Source organism: Benincasa hispida, chromosome 4 (genome assembly GCF_009727055.1).
Source record: "Benincasa hispida cultivar B227 chromosome 4, ASM972705v1, whole genome shotgun sequence".
Taxonomy (NCBI): Eukaryota; Viridiplantae; Streptophyta; class Magnoliopsida; order Cucurbitales; family Cucurbitaceae; genus Benincasa; species Benincasa hispida.
Genome location: NC_052352.1, coordinates 35,901,394 through 35,917,248, shown reverse-complemented (window position 1 = coordinate 35,917,248; position 15,855 = coordinate 35,901,394). Strand labels below are relative to the sequence as shown.

At 35.3% G+C, this 15,855-nt stretch overlaps 1 long non-coding RNA gene across 1 annotated transcript; it reads right to left on the bottom strand.

The window, feature by feature from the left end:
* Positions 1-364: 364 nt before the first annotated feature.
* On the bottom strand, positions 365-1,114 carry LOC120076403. Its single transcript, XR_005481543.1, has 2 exons — positions 623-1,114; positions 365-496 (listed from the first exon to the last, which is right to left on the bottom strand). It is a non-coding gene; the product is annotated as an uncharacterized LOC120076403 (long non-coding RNA).
* Between the last annotated feature and the right edge of the window lie 14,741 nt (positions 1,115-15,855).

The window sequence follows — 15,855 nt, the reverse complement described above, 5'->3', positions numbered from 1 at the left end:
ATTCTCATAATAAATCACATAACTATATAAATCAGCAAATGTCGAATTCTCATCTAACTTTAAGACGTTCTAGTAGGAGTTCCACTTAACGTATATTTAAGGGTTATGCTCAATCATCCTTTTAATATAACTCATAAAATTCTAAATCATGCTCTTACATTGAAATGCTTCAAACATATTATCACATGCTCATATATCTTTTCTAAACAGTCCATTAAATCTCAGAACAGTCAAAATTATCCTTGTAACTAGTCTTAAAATCCTCAAAAATAAAACATAAATTTATCAACCGGCACAAAAGCGATTCTAGTAGTAAGATTACTTACCTCAAAATTGAGTCTAAAATTAATTCAAGCAAAAAAACTTATTTCCAGCTTTCACAAACTTTGAATTAGATCCTCAAGACAAAGCTTGGTTAATACTCGCTCCAAAACAATTCAGTCTCCAAAATCTCCACTGAAATAGATTTTAGTTCCAATGATCATCACCTAAATTCCTTTCGAAAAAAATTCCAATTCCATCTTTAAGATAAACCCAAGAGATTTTAGGCTAAGAACTTGTTGAACATTTAATAATTCTAAGAAAAATACCCAAACCTTAGTCTAAACAAAAAAAAACTTACCTTAAACCACTAACTCTAACAATAAAGGCGACCTACGATGATCTGAGGGAGGCACACGAACGACTGTGGCAACAGAACAGTGGCTGTGAACATCTGAAGGGCTTGCACCGTCGTTAGATCTGAAAGAGAAAGGGAGAGACGAGCGGCGGAGGGCTCAATGGCTCGTAGGGGGGAGGACCTTCAATCGACGGTGAGACTCCAATGGTGGCAGCATCAGGCGAGCGAGCGGCTATGTAAGGACTGGATCTGGACAACAGCGTGGCTAGACTAGCGTAGGTCACGTGACTGGGTCGGTCGACTTGAGGTTCGAGGCGGCACGCTAGGGGGTGGCTTCGGCCACGAGATCTGAGATGTGTCGATCGGATGGCTGGTTAGACAATGATGGTCTGGACGAGCGGTTGGGCAATGGGTGACGGCGGCGGAAAGGGAAATTTTTGAATGGAGGAAGGCAGGCGATGAAGAAAGAGAAGGGATATAGGTTTTTTTTAATAAATAATAATAATAATAATAAAACTAAAAAGGAAAATAAAATAAACTATATTTTATTCTTTTCCTTATTCCACTTTATATTATTAAATTCCTTTCCTTCCCAAAACATAAATATATATAAATAAACATATATTTCTAAGACCATTTTTTTTCCAATTTAAAGTAATTTCTGGACATTAACTTAAAGTTAAATTAATGCGAAATAAACCCAAATCTTTCCTTTAAACAAATCTGAATTTCGAAATTGACAAAATTGTCCTCAAATTTTACGAAATTATAGAATTTGAATTATGAAGAACTCAGGGTGTTACATGTTTAGCTTTCTTAGGGTTGCTTACTGAATAGTTAGTCAGGGTTATTTTTATTATTGTTGTAGGGGTTCACCTTTCTTTAGAGGGAGTTTTCAAACGTAATTGAGGTAGTTCCCTTTATCATCAATGAAGTTGTTATTGAATATGTGAATTGCACTTGTAAAGCCTAAATTCAATAAACTAATTGAACTTATGGCTATAGCATGAATACTTAAACTTTATGTAGAGACAAAAAAGATAATCAAGTTTAAGTATATAGCCAAAACAATTTATTAAGTATAAGGTTAGGCACCTTATCCTAGGGACACTATAGATGTGGCACGCTTTGTATTTGATACAAACGATGTGATCCCAAAATTGTTAATGTGAAGGCATGCGAATGAAGAGATCAAATCCTGCAGCGAAAGCGTTGTGAACGTCTTGCATCCCACAATTCGATTTTTACATTAACAAATTCAATATACTAAAATAGAATATAAATATGAATTATAGTATGCTTTAAGGAAAATGATTAGAACTATTCTTACCTTTGTAGATTCACAAGTTTCACGAACAATCATCTTTAAACTCCAACGAACGATTCCTCCAATGATCTTGATCACGAACAATTTCTTGAACGATCTTGATCACGAACGATTTCTTGAACAGTCTCGAACACTACTACGAGAGTAATCTTGTTGTTCTCTAAGATTTCAATAGAGGGATAGGGGTTTCCAACTATTGAGAGAATGGGAGAAGAAAATGGTTTTGAAGTGTAGAGAGGATTCTCTTTGTGGTTTAGGGAAAATTTTGCACAATAACACTTGTGTGCTATGTATTGTTAGTATCTGTCCCAAATGGGCCATAGGGATCGTCTTTATATAAAGAATGATCAAACCTTTTTCCTATTTCCCTTTTCCACAATTAAACAATTAAATAACACTTATTTAATTAATTAGCTCAATTAATTAAATAAAAATTATTATTAAATTATATATATTTAATTATCATAAACATCGTATGTATATGTGCAATATCTCTCTATTAATTAATTCTTTGTAAATCTAATTCTTTTGAACTAATTAATTGAATCTTATTCAAATATCATTTTTCAATTTAATTTGAAATATAGATCATATCCATAATTAATTTTATATTAATCACATTAATATATGGTTTCCTCAAATTAAGTTGAACAATTCAAATTATCCCTCTTAAATGTTCTCTAGTGAGCTAAGAAGGGGACCTGATGGACCTGTAGATTAGAAGCTCCAATGATATGACATTAATTGGTTAAACTCATTAACCAAGTTAATCAATATTCGTTAACTATAGTTACATTCTACTAAAGACCCATAATTGCAATCTTCTCACTATAGATATATTTGTGTATCCACGAATACAGACAATTAACAGCAAGTTAGTTCTTTACGAGTATTCGTAACTTCAATTAGGTCAAATTACCATTTTACCCTTGGATCACTTCTGACTTCTTAAGTATCAGTGCTCCTCTAATGAACAACCTATTTATGATCCAACCAATAAATAGAAACCCTCTCGTGCAAAAGAGAAGGTAAGACTCTTTGTTCAAGTCTCAGAGACACTACTTAAGGAACACTCATCTACCTACCCCTAAGGCGGGAAGAAGTGAATTCCATCTTGTATTATTATGTTCCCAGCTCCCCACTCGGTTTTGTCCCCAAAATGTTGGGCATATTGGGTTGGCGAACTGGCGACCCTCACCCATACAAATCAAATGAATCCTGAAGGAACTCTTAACAAATAGCATCCATGAGCACGTTCGGATCTTTCCGATTTCATTGTGACCAAAATACAACACATACATTCTAACATATAGTTATGCAAATTCACAATAATTAAAGGCATGTTTCGAACAATAAAAATAAAGGAAAAAATTCTCATACCAATTGAAGACCCTCTTCAAGCTTTAGAACTCAGATATAACGGAAGAACCTTCACCCGTACTCTATCGCCCAGCAAACGTGTTACCTACAGCAGCACGATCATCTACACGAACGGTAGCAACACGAACAGTCACGAACAAGTGAATGCAGGGGGGACAACCCACCAAAATGGAGCCCTTGGTATTCTCAAAGTGAGAATCCAAAGTGTGGTCTTTGGAGAGTTTGGTAGAGTTTGGAGAAAGAACTAATCGTGTAGACGATAAGCAAGTGGGAGAGAAAAAGAGCTATCGTATAGCTAAGTGCTTATCGTTTAGAAGAAGCTACACAATCGTGTAGGTTTTACGAAGTGATCGTTTAGTAAATGGTAGACGATCGTTTAAAAAACGCAGCACACTATGCGATCGTTTAGGAAAGCTAAGCGATCGTTTAGAAACTAGCATGCGATCGTTTAGGCGATGAGCGACTATCGTATAGGCTCTTAAACTATGTGATCGTTACATTTTCACACCGAACTTTTGCAAAATGAAACAAATTCTCATGTTATTCTTCGGTTACCATAACTGAATGCAGCTGCTCCCACTAACGCACGTACGAGAGAAGTTTTAGGCCAATTATCATACAATTAACCAATTTAATTATTAAAGAATATAATCATATTATATTCTTACCTTATAGTTTGATATCACATATCTACTATAGTAATTTCTCCTCTACTTAATATAAATCATATTTATATCTAATTTCCTCCAAAATAATGTATCTTTACATTTAGTCAATCATATCAGATATAATTAAGCAGTTCAATTATATCATATATAATCGAACTTCCTCTTATCAATTGAACATTTCAATCTGACCCAAATACTGATTCTCGACTTTATCCAAGCTACCCAGGGGATCTAATGGACCTGTGGCTCGAAGCTCCAACGGTACGTGAATAGTTGGCTAAACTCTTTAGCTACGAGATCCACCATCTGTTAACTGTCAGACATTCTACTAAAGACCAACAACTGAACTCTTCTTACCACAGATATATTTCTGTGTCCATCGGATATAACCAATCAGTGTTACGATGACCTTCACAGATGCTCATAAGTATAGCTGGTCTAATTTACCGTTTTGCCCCTATAGTTACATCTCACTCCTTAAGTACCACTAATTCCTCTAATGAACAATACAACATAGTCTAACTATGTGTGAACACCTTTCAGGCCAAGAGAGAGTGTGTGGCGCCACATCGTTCAAGCCTTGGAATCATCCCTTAAGGGAGCTTATCTATCTACTTACCCTTGCTTCGGGGAAGGAGTGAATTTCATCTTGTGTAGCTGAGTTCCCAGCTCCCAAATCAGACGAAGCCCCCAAAATGGTAGGTTTGAATCGACGACCTGGCCACTCATACCGCCCTCAATGGAAGAAGTTCCCAACTCACTTAGGATTGAAGTCATGTTACCTATGGTCATCATAGTGAAGTGAAGTCTCTGTCATGAACGTGTTATATAACAAGACGTTAACACTTCGTGGTCAGGTCTTATACAACTCTTTATATAGGATGCCCCCGCTTGCATGTCCCCTACACGAATGATCAGGATCAGACCATCTGTGACAAATCACAACATTTGTGATTATTCTACAAAGTGGACCGCGTCCAAGATAAGGTTTCCCTCCTATATCCATATACTACAGACCATTTTGGTTATCATTCAAGACATGATCCACTTGTATGTCACCACATAAATGCTTAAGTTACATACTGATAACCAGGGATTTATGTTTATTGGTTTGTGGTAAAGCAAGCAAGGCATGGAACTGAGCAAAAAAAAACAAGAGAAGCGTTCGTACAATCTGTTTACAAACTACAGGACATGAGATTTTAGGGCATTAACCCCAACAAATCCCTCGTTAACAGGAGTTCATAATATACTCAGACTTAAGACTAAGTTGCCTAGGTCATCCTAATGAAATAGGAACCTAGCTAGGTAACAGTGTTACATCTAGTAGTTACTATTTCACGGTTCGATCTTATGCAAACTCATTGCATATGATACCTTCACTCGTATGTCAACTACACGAACATGTTGGATGATTGTGTTTGTATCATATACAAAGTGGGTCGTATCCATAGTGCTACTAGGTTAAGGTACCCAACCTTATCCCTATACTATAGACTCTTTAGGTTGTATCTTGAACATTGATCCATGTATGTCTCCACATACAATTCAAGACTCATGAGGCAACCTTGGACGTTAATTTATTGGTTTATTGGATTTAGGGTTATTAAAATAAAATAGACAAACAACACAAACAATAACATTTATTGAATTAATATCTATAACTCTTTATTGATAACGATCAATTAATAACATCTACTATCTACGAGTCTTAGGGCATAAATCCCAAAAAAAACTCTCACTTGAACTAAAATTCTAGTCAGTGGGTTGTACATAGTATCATAATCCGAAAGGCCCTTTAAAGGGTTGAAGGGATTGAATCCTGCAGCGGAAGCATTGTGAACGTCTTGCATCCCACAATTCAGTTTTTACATTAACAAATTTAGTATACTAAAATAGTATATAAACATGTAATATAGCATGCTTTAGGGAAAAAGATTAGAACTATTCTTACCTTTGTATATTCCCAAGCTTCATGAATAATCCTCTTTAACTTTCAATGAAAGACTCCTCTAATGATCTTGATCACGAACGATTTCTTGAACAATCTCAATCACTACCACAAGAGTAACCTCATGATTCTCTAGGATTCCAATAGAGGGATAGGTGGTATCCAACTATTGGGAGAGAAAGGAGGAGAGAAGAAAATGGTTTTGGAGAGTAGAGAGAATTCTCTTTGTGGCTTAGGGAAAATTTTTCACAATAACACTTGTGTGTTATGTATTGTTAGTATCTGCCCCAAAGGGGCCATAGAGAGGTCTTTATATAGAGAATGGTCAAGCCCTTTTCCTAATCATTTTGATATTTTCCTTTTCTACAATTAATTAATTAATTAGCACTTATTTAATTAATTAGTTTAACTAATTAAATAATACTTAGTTAATTAGTCTAACTAATTAAATAATATTTATTTAATTAGTTAGCAAAAATTAAATAACACTTATTTAAATAATTAGCACAAATTAAACAACTATTTATACATTAAATCCAATTTAATATATATGTATATTTAATTATCATAAACATCGTATGTATATGTGTAATACCTCTCTATTAATTAATTCTTTGTAAATCTAATTCTCTTGAGCTAATTAATTGAATCTTATTCAAATATTACTTTCCAATTTAATTTGAATTATAGATTATATCCATAATTAATTATATATTAATCACATTAATATATGATTTCCTTAAAAGAATTTGAACAATTCAAATCGTCCCTCTTAAATATCCTCTAGTGAGCTAACAAGGAGACTTGGTGGACCTGTAGATCAGAAGCTCCAACGATATGAGATTAATTGGCTAAACTCATTAATCAAGTTTATCAATATTTGTTAACTTTGGGTACACTCCACTAAAGATTCACAATTGCACTCTTCTCACTATAGATATATTTATGTGTCCACGGATATAAACCAATAATAGCAACTTAGTCCTTCACGATTGTTCGTAACTTTAACTAGGTTAAATTATCGTTTTACCCTTGGATTACTTTTGACTTCTTAAGTACTAGTGCTCCTCTAATTCACAGCCTATTTATAGTCCAACCAATAAACAGAAACCCCTCTCGGTCTTGTCCCTAAGGCGGAAAGGAATGAATTTCATCTTGTATTATTATGTTCCCAGCTCCCTACTCGATTTTGTCCTAAAAATGGTAGGCATATTGAGTCGGTGAACGGGCCACCCTCACCCATATAAATAAAAGGAAAATCCCTTGTGAACATGAGTTCATAATATACTTAGGATTAAGACTAAGTTGTCTAGGTCAACCTATAAAAATAGGAACATAACTAGTTAACGGTGTTACATCTAGTGGTTATTATTTCACGGTCCAATCTTATGCAAACTTATTGTATAGGATACCCCCACTAGCATGTCAACTACACGAATGCGTTGGATCATTGCATTTGTATAAAATACAAAGTGGATCATATCCATAGTATTACCAGGATAAGATACCCAACCTTATCTCTATATCATTAACTCTTTAGGCTGTATCTTGAAAATTGATCCATGTTTGTCTCCACATACAGTTCAAGATTCATGAGGCAACCTTAGATGTTAGTTTATTGGATTTAGAGTTATTAAGAAAAAATAGACAAACAACATAAACAATAACATTTATTGAATTAACATCTATAACTATTTATTGATGATGGTCAATTAATAACATTTACTATCTACGAGTTTTAGGGCATAAAACCCAACAGTGAGTTGGGGCATCCTATGCAAAATATGTTTGCATAAGACTGGACCATGAAATAGTCATTTTTCTTTATAATGTCGTTACCCGTTAAAACTGACTATTTCAACTCAATGACCTAAGGTAACTCGATCTCAATCCTGAGCTAACTATGAATTCCTGTTTATTTGGGATTATCCTTTAATCTGCTTGGGTGAATGGCTCAATATCACCGCTCAATAAGCCTCCCATTTTAGGGATAAGACCAGGTAAATAATGGGAGACACCTGCAAGATAGAATTCACTCCTACCCATTTTTAGGGATAGTAGATACGTTGTTTCCTTAAAATGATGTTGATTTTAAATTAAATTGTTTTTCTTTTTAAAGAAAAATCAATTTAAAATGAAATTTTTGCAAGTGGGTTTTTCCAACCCTTTACATCTTCAATGTCCGCTCATTTCATGGAAGTTTGGTGTCAAACTAACATGCAATGTGATTGCATGCTGAATTGTTTAAAATCACATTCACTTTACCAAGATTGGGCTGGATGTATACACATCTTAATAATGAAGAAGAAGTTCTTCATCTTCAAGACACCAAAACCTCCCCGATCTCCAAATCTTCCTAAAATTCAACCTCATTTTTTAAACCCTATGTTTTTTTTTTTTTACTTTGAACAAACATGCTAGAACTCTAGAATTAATGTAGTTATAGTGTTTAGGATCCTAATTGCTTCCGCATGTTGAATGTCAACACCATCAATAACAAATGAGAGGAGGCTTCCCATTGATAAAATAACCAATGTGGGATTCCCTTTTTAATATTTCTTTCATTTTAAAAATAAATTTTCACTAACACCACCAATAGTGGCGACACCTCCAACTTCAATTCTATCTTCATCCCTTGCTATGTTGGACGTGGCTCTCCTTTCCTTTTACAAAAACATCCCCACTAACTTCGGCTTCGATTCCTTCTCCATCAATTTCATCTATTACTCCTTCGAAGCCATCAGTGAACATTCAAATTCCATCTTCTTTTATCTCAACTCCTCTGACATATGCTCTATCGCTGACCTCAACTCCTAGCGATGGTGCTTTTGTGAACAGAACTTCTATCTCTGAATCTGAAGGAACTCTAACTAAGGAAAGATCCTTGAGCGGAAGTAAGATAGTCCCATTTTCCTCTTTTCATTAAGTATAAGTTTTATAGTTAAACAAGAACAAGATACACATTTACATAAATTATAGTATGCAATACTAAAGGAAAACTTAGGGTTTCACAAACCCTTACCTTTGAAGAATACTTTCTTAAAGAATCCCTCGAACAAGTCACAAACGAATCTCCTTCTCCAAACGGGCACCTCCACTTGAGAACCCTTTATATTCTCTTGGGACAAAGAATTTAAACAAGAATTGTGGGCTTTGCTTGAATCCTTAGAAGAGGGAAGGGAGATGGAGAGGAGAAGAGGGACTTTTCAGAGAACTTTTCTCTTCTATGTATTTCTTTTCAGCAAGAACTCCTCAGTCATCCATGGAGAAAAGATGAATCCAACACTATCTATCTCTCTAACCCCACATACTTGACTAAGAGAAATTAGGGGGAGGGAGTTGTAACTCCCTCTCTTTAATTAATTAATATTAATTTAATAAAATAAAATAAATAATAATTATATATATAATAACAACCTTATTATATTTTTATGTTATATCCCATATAACACATAATCTATAGTTACATATTGTATCAAATATAATATAACCTATAGATGTATTTTCTTTCAACCATACGTGGCATTTAATATAAATCACATTTATATTAAATTCAATTATATGAATCTCATTCATATAATTAATATTTGAATCATATTCAAATATTTAATTCCTTTCAACTTATTTATGGTATTTAATATAAATCATATTTATATTAAATTTAATTACATGAATCTCATTCATAGAATTAGTATTTGAATCATATTCAAATTCCTCTCAAATTACCTTATATTATAATGTATCAAATACATTATATTAATTATATATCATATATAATTAATTTAATTAACTATATTGTATATAATTAATTCCCTCAATTAATTTGAACACTTCAAATAATCCAAAAATAATTCTCAACTAAATCTCTGTTGAGCTACAAAGGGGATCTTATGAACCTGTAGATTGAAGCTCCAACGGTACTCGAATAATTAATTAAAATCTTTAACTAAATTACCCAACATCCATTAACTACCGGTCATTCTACTAAAGACCGACAAATGCACTCTTCGCACTATAGATAAATTTTTGTATCCATTGGATATAACCAATCAACAGTGTGATGACCCTTCACAAATTGCTCGAAAGTACAGCTGGGCTAAAAATATCGTTTTGCCTTTGTAGTTACATTTAACTCCTTAAGTACCATTGATCCCTCTAATGAACAATAAGTCATAGTCCAACTATGACCAAGTCTCTCTTGGGTCAGAAGAGATTGTGGCCACTATGTTCAAACCCTGGAGTCAGCCCTTAAAGGAGCAATTTATCTACTTGTCCCTGTATCCAGGAATGAGTGAAGTCTGTCTCGTGTAGCTGTGTTTCCAGCTCCCCAATCAGATGAATCCCCAAAATGGTAGGTTTCTTGAGTTGGTAATCTGGCCACTCTCACCCATACAAAACAAAGAACCGTCTTCATGAGTAGAAATTCACAACTCACTCAAGATTCAGGTCATGTCAACTATGGTCATCCTAGTGAAATGTAAGCATCTATTATTAACAGTGTTATATGAAGAGACTAATCATTTCGTGGTTCGGTCTTATACAAACTCTTTGTATAGGATACTGATGACATGCAGAAATGCATATCATCTTAGGCCTTTTATTTAGAATTATGAGGGCTGTTAAACAGAATATGCGGCAATTATGTTAGGAATTCATGAGAAAATGAGTTTGCGTCATTCAGCATGAAGAATCTCGGCTAATCCACTATAATTGGTTATTATGCGTTCAATTGTCCATTTTTGTAGCTAACGCAGAAAGTGAACTTAAACGCGGAAGTCGGGCTATCGCATAGACGACCACATGCGGAGAAACTCTCCATCTCAAAGGCGAGCACATACGATCAACGCATGGGTGTTGCATGCGTCCATCACATAGGAGTTGTGATCGTCAATTGATTGCGGTCATCGTGTAGAAGTTGTGGTAATTAAGCGAATGTGGTCACTGCATGATTACGGCTACATGATAAACCATAATAGTGGTATGACCGCAAGGTTGGTGGAATGAACGCATCAACGCACATCTCAAGAAAAATAAAAGATGATGTTGATATTTCACCTACCACGCCGTTAGCAACAGAGATTCAGAAAAAGACTAACGCGCCACAAATGTCAGAATCAGAACAGTCCATCAATGCTATCGGCGATCAAGCTCTATAAATAGAAGTCGATGAGCAGAATTTCAGATCATTCAGGGCTTTCAACCAAGGTTTGGGATCCAAGGTTTTCATCCAAGGTTCCCTACCTTCGGGTGGATCCTTGTGATCCAGGTCAACACGTTAGAAGAAAGCTTCAGAATTCTTCATCTCCTTCATCCATTCCGAGTGATGACCGAAGCCTTCGTCAGAGCTAGATCTCGAGAGAGTCAGCTCCACCGCCCTTCCATGGCACCACCGGCAGCCTTGACACATGTCTGCTGGAAGCAAGACATTGCTTCCAGCTGGTCATTTCATTTTCTCTTCTTTTCTTATATTGTATTGTATTACATTTTGGATTAAGAAAGTAATACAATGTGTATTCAATGCATTTCTATGTTTTATTTGATTCCATCTCCATCTTTCTTTTCTTAGCTTCTTTAACTTTCATTACATCACTTAGTGAGATTGCTAGAGTATCGAATACTTAATCATGCGACATAGAAATATGAAGCATGTAGCAAACCACCGGAAGGTGTGCGTTGCGTGAATGTTATGAAAAAACCTTATTTGCTTAGTGTGAAGATGTGGCAGTGCTTGTCTATGAGTAAAGTCAGCAACAACTAACTGCCCGGGAAGGTAAGTGGTTGGTTTCATTAAGCATTGTAAGCTAGTGTTCACTAGAGATAGGAATAATCTTGCATCAGCCAAGTTTATGTGATTACCTTGTCTTATGAGTGCATCATTCATCATTTAGGCATACTTGGAAGAATAGTCTAAAATCCACATCTAAGTCTCAAGAGAGCGGATTGGAGCGCATAAGCAAGAATGGGGAACTTAGGAATAAACTTCATTTACTATCACACAGCGTATGCACCCTACGGTTAGGATATTACATGCGTTCAGAAGTAGGATACAGTGGTATGCGGCTATCATGCTCATGTGGCGAAAGCAAATGAGCGGGTTATGGAAACTTAGGCATAGGCTTCTTGGCGCTATCACGGATACACCGCATACGTCCTAGAGTTAGGCTCAAGTGTGTGTAGCATGATCGCATAGTTTGTGTTGGCTGAAGTTGCCCTTGCGGTCAATCTTAAGGGTTGCGATGAAGACATCCTCACATTTTATCTATTTTCCATCCATTTACTTCATGTCAACAATTGTTGTGTCTCTACCTCTCATTCATACTTCTCATTGTGTTTTCTATTAGTTAGGAGTACGAGTAGGTTGTAGCTTAAAACCTCCCATCATTCTTTTATTCAACCACCACATATACATCACCGCATACATTTAGCTACAAGTCCCTGAGTTCGACCTCGGATCACCCGAGAAACTTGTGTCTGCATTATACTTGGCGTGAGCACAAAAAAACTTGTGACAGGAACGCATGGCCATCACATACATTCGTTAACGCATAGTATCATTCTAACGCATAACCACCGATGCATGAGAATCAACGCATACCTTAAGATGTGCATCGCATATTGTGTCCACGTAATTTTAGTCATCAAGTCTTTGACGGCTAATTTTTCGTCACCAGATACCCCAGTTCACATATCTCCACATGAATGATCAGGATCAGATCATTTGTTGCACTTTACAATACTTGTAACACCTACAAAGTAGGTCGTGTCCGTAGTGTCACTAGAATAAGGTACCCAATCTTATCCATCTACTACAGACCGTTTAGATTATTGTTTAAACAAAATCCACTTATATGTCTCTACATACTTGTTTAAATTACATGAAATAACCTCGAATCTTAATTTATTGGATTGAGTATATGCTTATAAAATAACACTTATTTTATTAAGTACAATATGTTTATACAAAGTTTACAAACTATGAGATTACAAGAGATTTAGAACATTAATCCCAAAAATCTCCTACTTGTCCTAAAGCTTAGGGAGCCTAATGTACAATACAAATAAAGTATAAAATCACATTAAACCAGGGCATACACTATACCCCAGTAACATCTCCCATTTTCCCTAGACAATATGCCAAATATCTCGTAGACCAAGACTTTCTAGATGACCCTCGAACATTTTAGACGTGAGATTTGGTTACCTAACTAGTCAACTGTGTTACATCTAGTGGTTACTATTTCACGGTCCGATCTTATGCAAACTCGTTGCATAAGATACCCTCACTTGCATATCACTTACATGTATACTTTGGATCATTGCGTTTGTATCAAATACAAATTGGGTCGTATCCATAGTGTTACTAGGATAAAGTACCCAGCCTTATCTCTATACTATAGACCTTTTAGGTTATATCTTAAACATTAATCCCTATATGTCTCTAGATACTATTCAAGACTCATAAGACAACCTAGGATGTTAGTTTATTCGATTTAGAGTTATTAAGACAAAATAGGATACAGTCAATAATATTTATTAAAATAACATCGATAACTTTTTGTTAATGAAATTGAAGGAAATTAGACATGAGGATTTCCATGAGCAGCGGAAGGATCATTCCAAATTTCATTCGTATATGAACATTCACAATTACAATCAAGAAACGGAAACAACAGGCTATGCATACAACAAAATTACAGCATGTTTTTCTATAGATCAAGGGATAGAATTAACATATCTTTGAAGACTCATCTTCAAGATCCCTCGATCACGAACGCTCAATCAAACAGTAACACAGCATTCACGAACACTCGAAGACTTCGACCGCTACACTACACAAACATAGTGAACTCGAACACAATGATCACCTAGATCACGAACACAATAAATAGCCTCCATAAAGCATCAACTGATGTCGAGTTGAATACAACACCACTACAAGGCTACCTTGGTATGTGTGAAAATCTAGAAGTGTAGGATCTGTTGGACTTGGTTAGAGGAAGAGACCGAAGGAACAATCGTGTAAAAGATTGAACAAGTGGGAGATGGCAGAGGTCTATCACATAGACGATGCCCAATCATTTAGAAGAAGCTTCACGATAGTTTAGCTAATCGACCAACTGAGTGTCTATCGTATAAAAACACTCCACGATCATCTAGTCTCTCTTCAGCTGTCGTTTAGCAAATCTAATTTACTTGACAACAATCGTGAGCAACTTTCCGAGAATGGAAATCTCAATTAACAACTTTTGAAAATCTTTCTAACTTTAGGAAAATATTTTTCCTTTTATCTCACAGTTACCATGAAACCACTAATAACATTTCACTCAATTGGTTATTAGAGAAAAAAAGATAATTATCCAATAATTAATAATATTATAAATATACATGATAATCAATTTACCATAGTATATTTATAACTTATAGGTTTAACATTTCATCTCATGAAACATATAAACCATAGTTCTTTTTCTATTCCATGGTCCTTAATGTAAAACTCATTCACATTAACCCTCCACTTGATGTATCTCATACATCATACCGATCATATCATATATAATCAAATTATCTCTTGTCATTTGAACATTTCAAATCAACACCAAGAACTGATCCTCAACTTAAATCCATTGAGCTATCAAGGGGACTTTATGGACCTGTAGCTCGAAGCTCTAACTGTACGTGAATAACTGACTAAACTCTTTAGTCACGAGACCATCCGTTAACTGCCAGGCACTCTACTAAAGACCAACAACTGAACTCTCCTTACCACAAATATATTATGTGTCCATATCAACTAATCAACAGTGCGATAACCCTCCACAGATCGCTCGTAAGGTCAACTCGACCAATAACCATTATGCTCCTGTAGTTACATCTAACTCCTTAAGTACCACTAATCTCTCTAATGAACATAAGTCATAGTCCTACTATGACTGAGTCCTCTCTTCCAAAAAGAAGTTGTGGCCACTATGTTCAAGCCCATGAATCAGCCCTTAAGGGAGCAATGTATCTACTTATCCCTGCTTCGGGGAATGAGTGAATTCTATCTTGTGTAACTGAGTTCCCAACTCCTAAATCAGACAAGTCCCCAAAACGGTAGGCATGTTGAGTTGGAAATCTGGTCACTCTCACCCATACTAATCAAAGGACCACCCTCAAAGGCAAGAGTTCCCAAAACACTCAAGATTTAGGTCATGTCACCTATGGTCGTTTAGGTGAGATGTAAGTCTTAGTATCAACGACGTTATATATACAGACGAATCATCTCGTGGTCCGGTCTGATATAAACTCTTTGTAAAGATCCGAAATCCCTCCTTAATCCTTCTACTACAAACCTATTTAGGTTATCATTTAAGGCATGATCCACTTATATATCTCATATACATGCTTAAGTTTACATACAATAACCATAAAGCTTTGTTTATTGGATATGAGTAAATGCCAGATAAAATAATTGTTATTTTATTCATAAGAATGTGTATCTTTACAAAACAATGAGACTCCGGGAGAATTAGGACACCAATCTCAACAGAAATAACATCGATAACTTTTTATTGATGACGGTCAATTAATTACGTTTACTATCTATGAGTTTTAGGATATAAAACCCAATAAACTCCCACTTAAACTAAAACTCTAATTAGTGAGATGCACATAATATCATTGCCCAAAGCAACGGGAATTGTAAATGAATACAATAAACTAGGGCATTCTTATATCCATTACACATCTTCCACTTGCTCTAGATTATATAATGTACATGTCTCACAGACCTAGACTTTCTAGATGCCTCTCAAAAACTTTAGCCGAGAAAGCCTTCGTAAATAGATCAGCAATATTGTGCTCCAAAGCGATCTTTGTGACGATCTCATCTCATCATTACACAATCTCTCGTATCATATAATACTTCTTT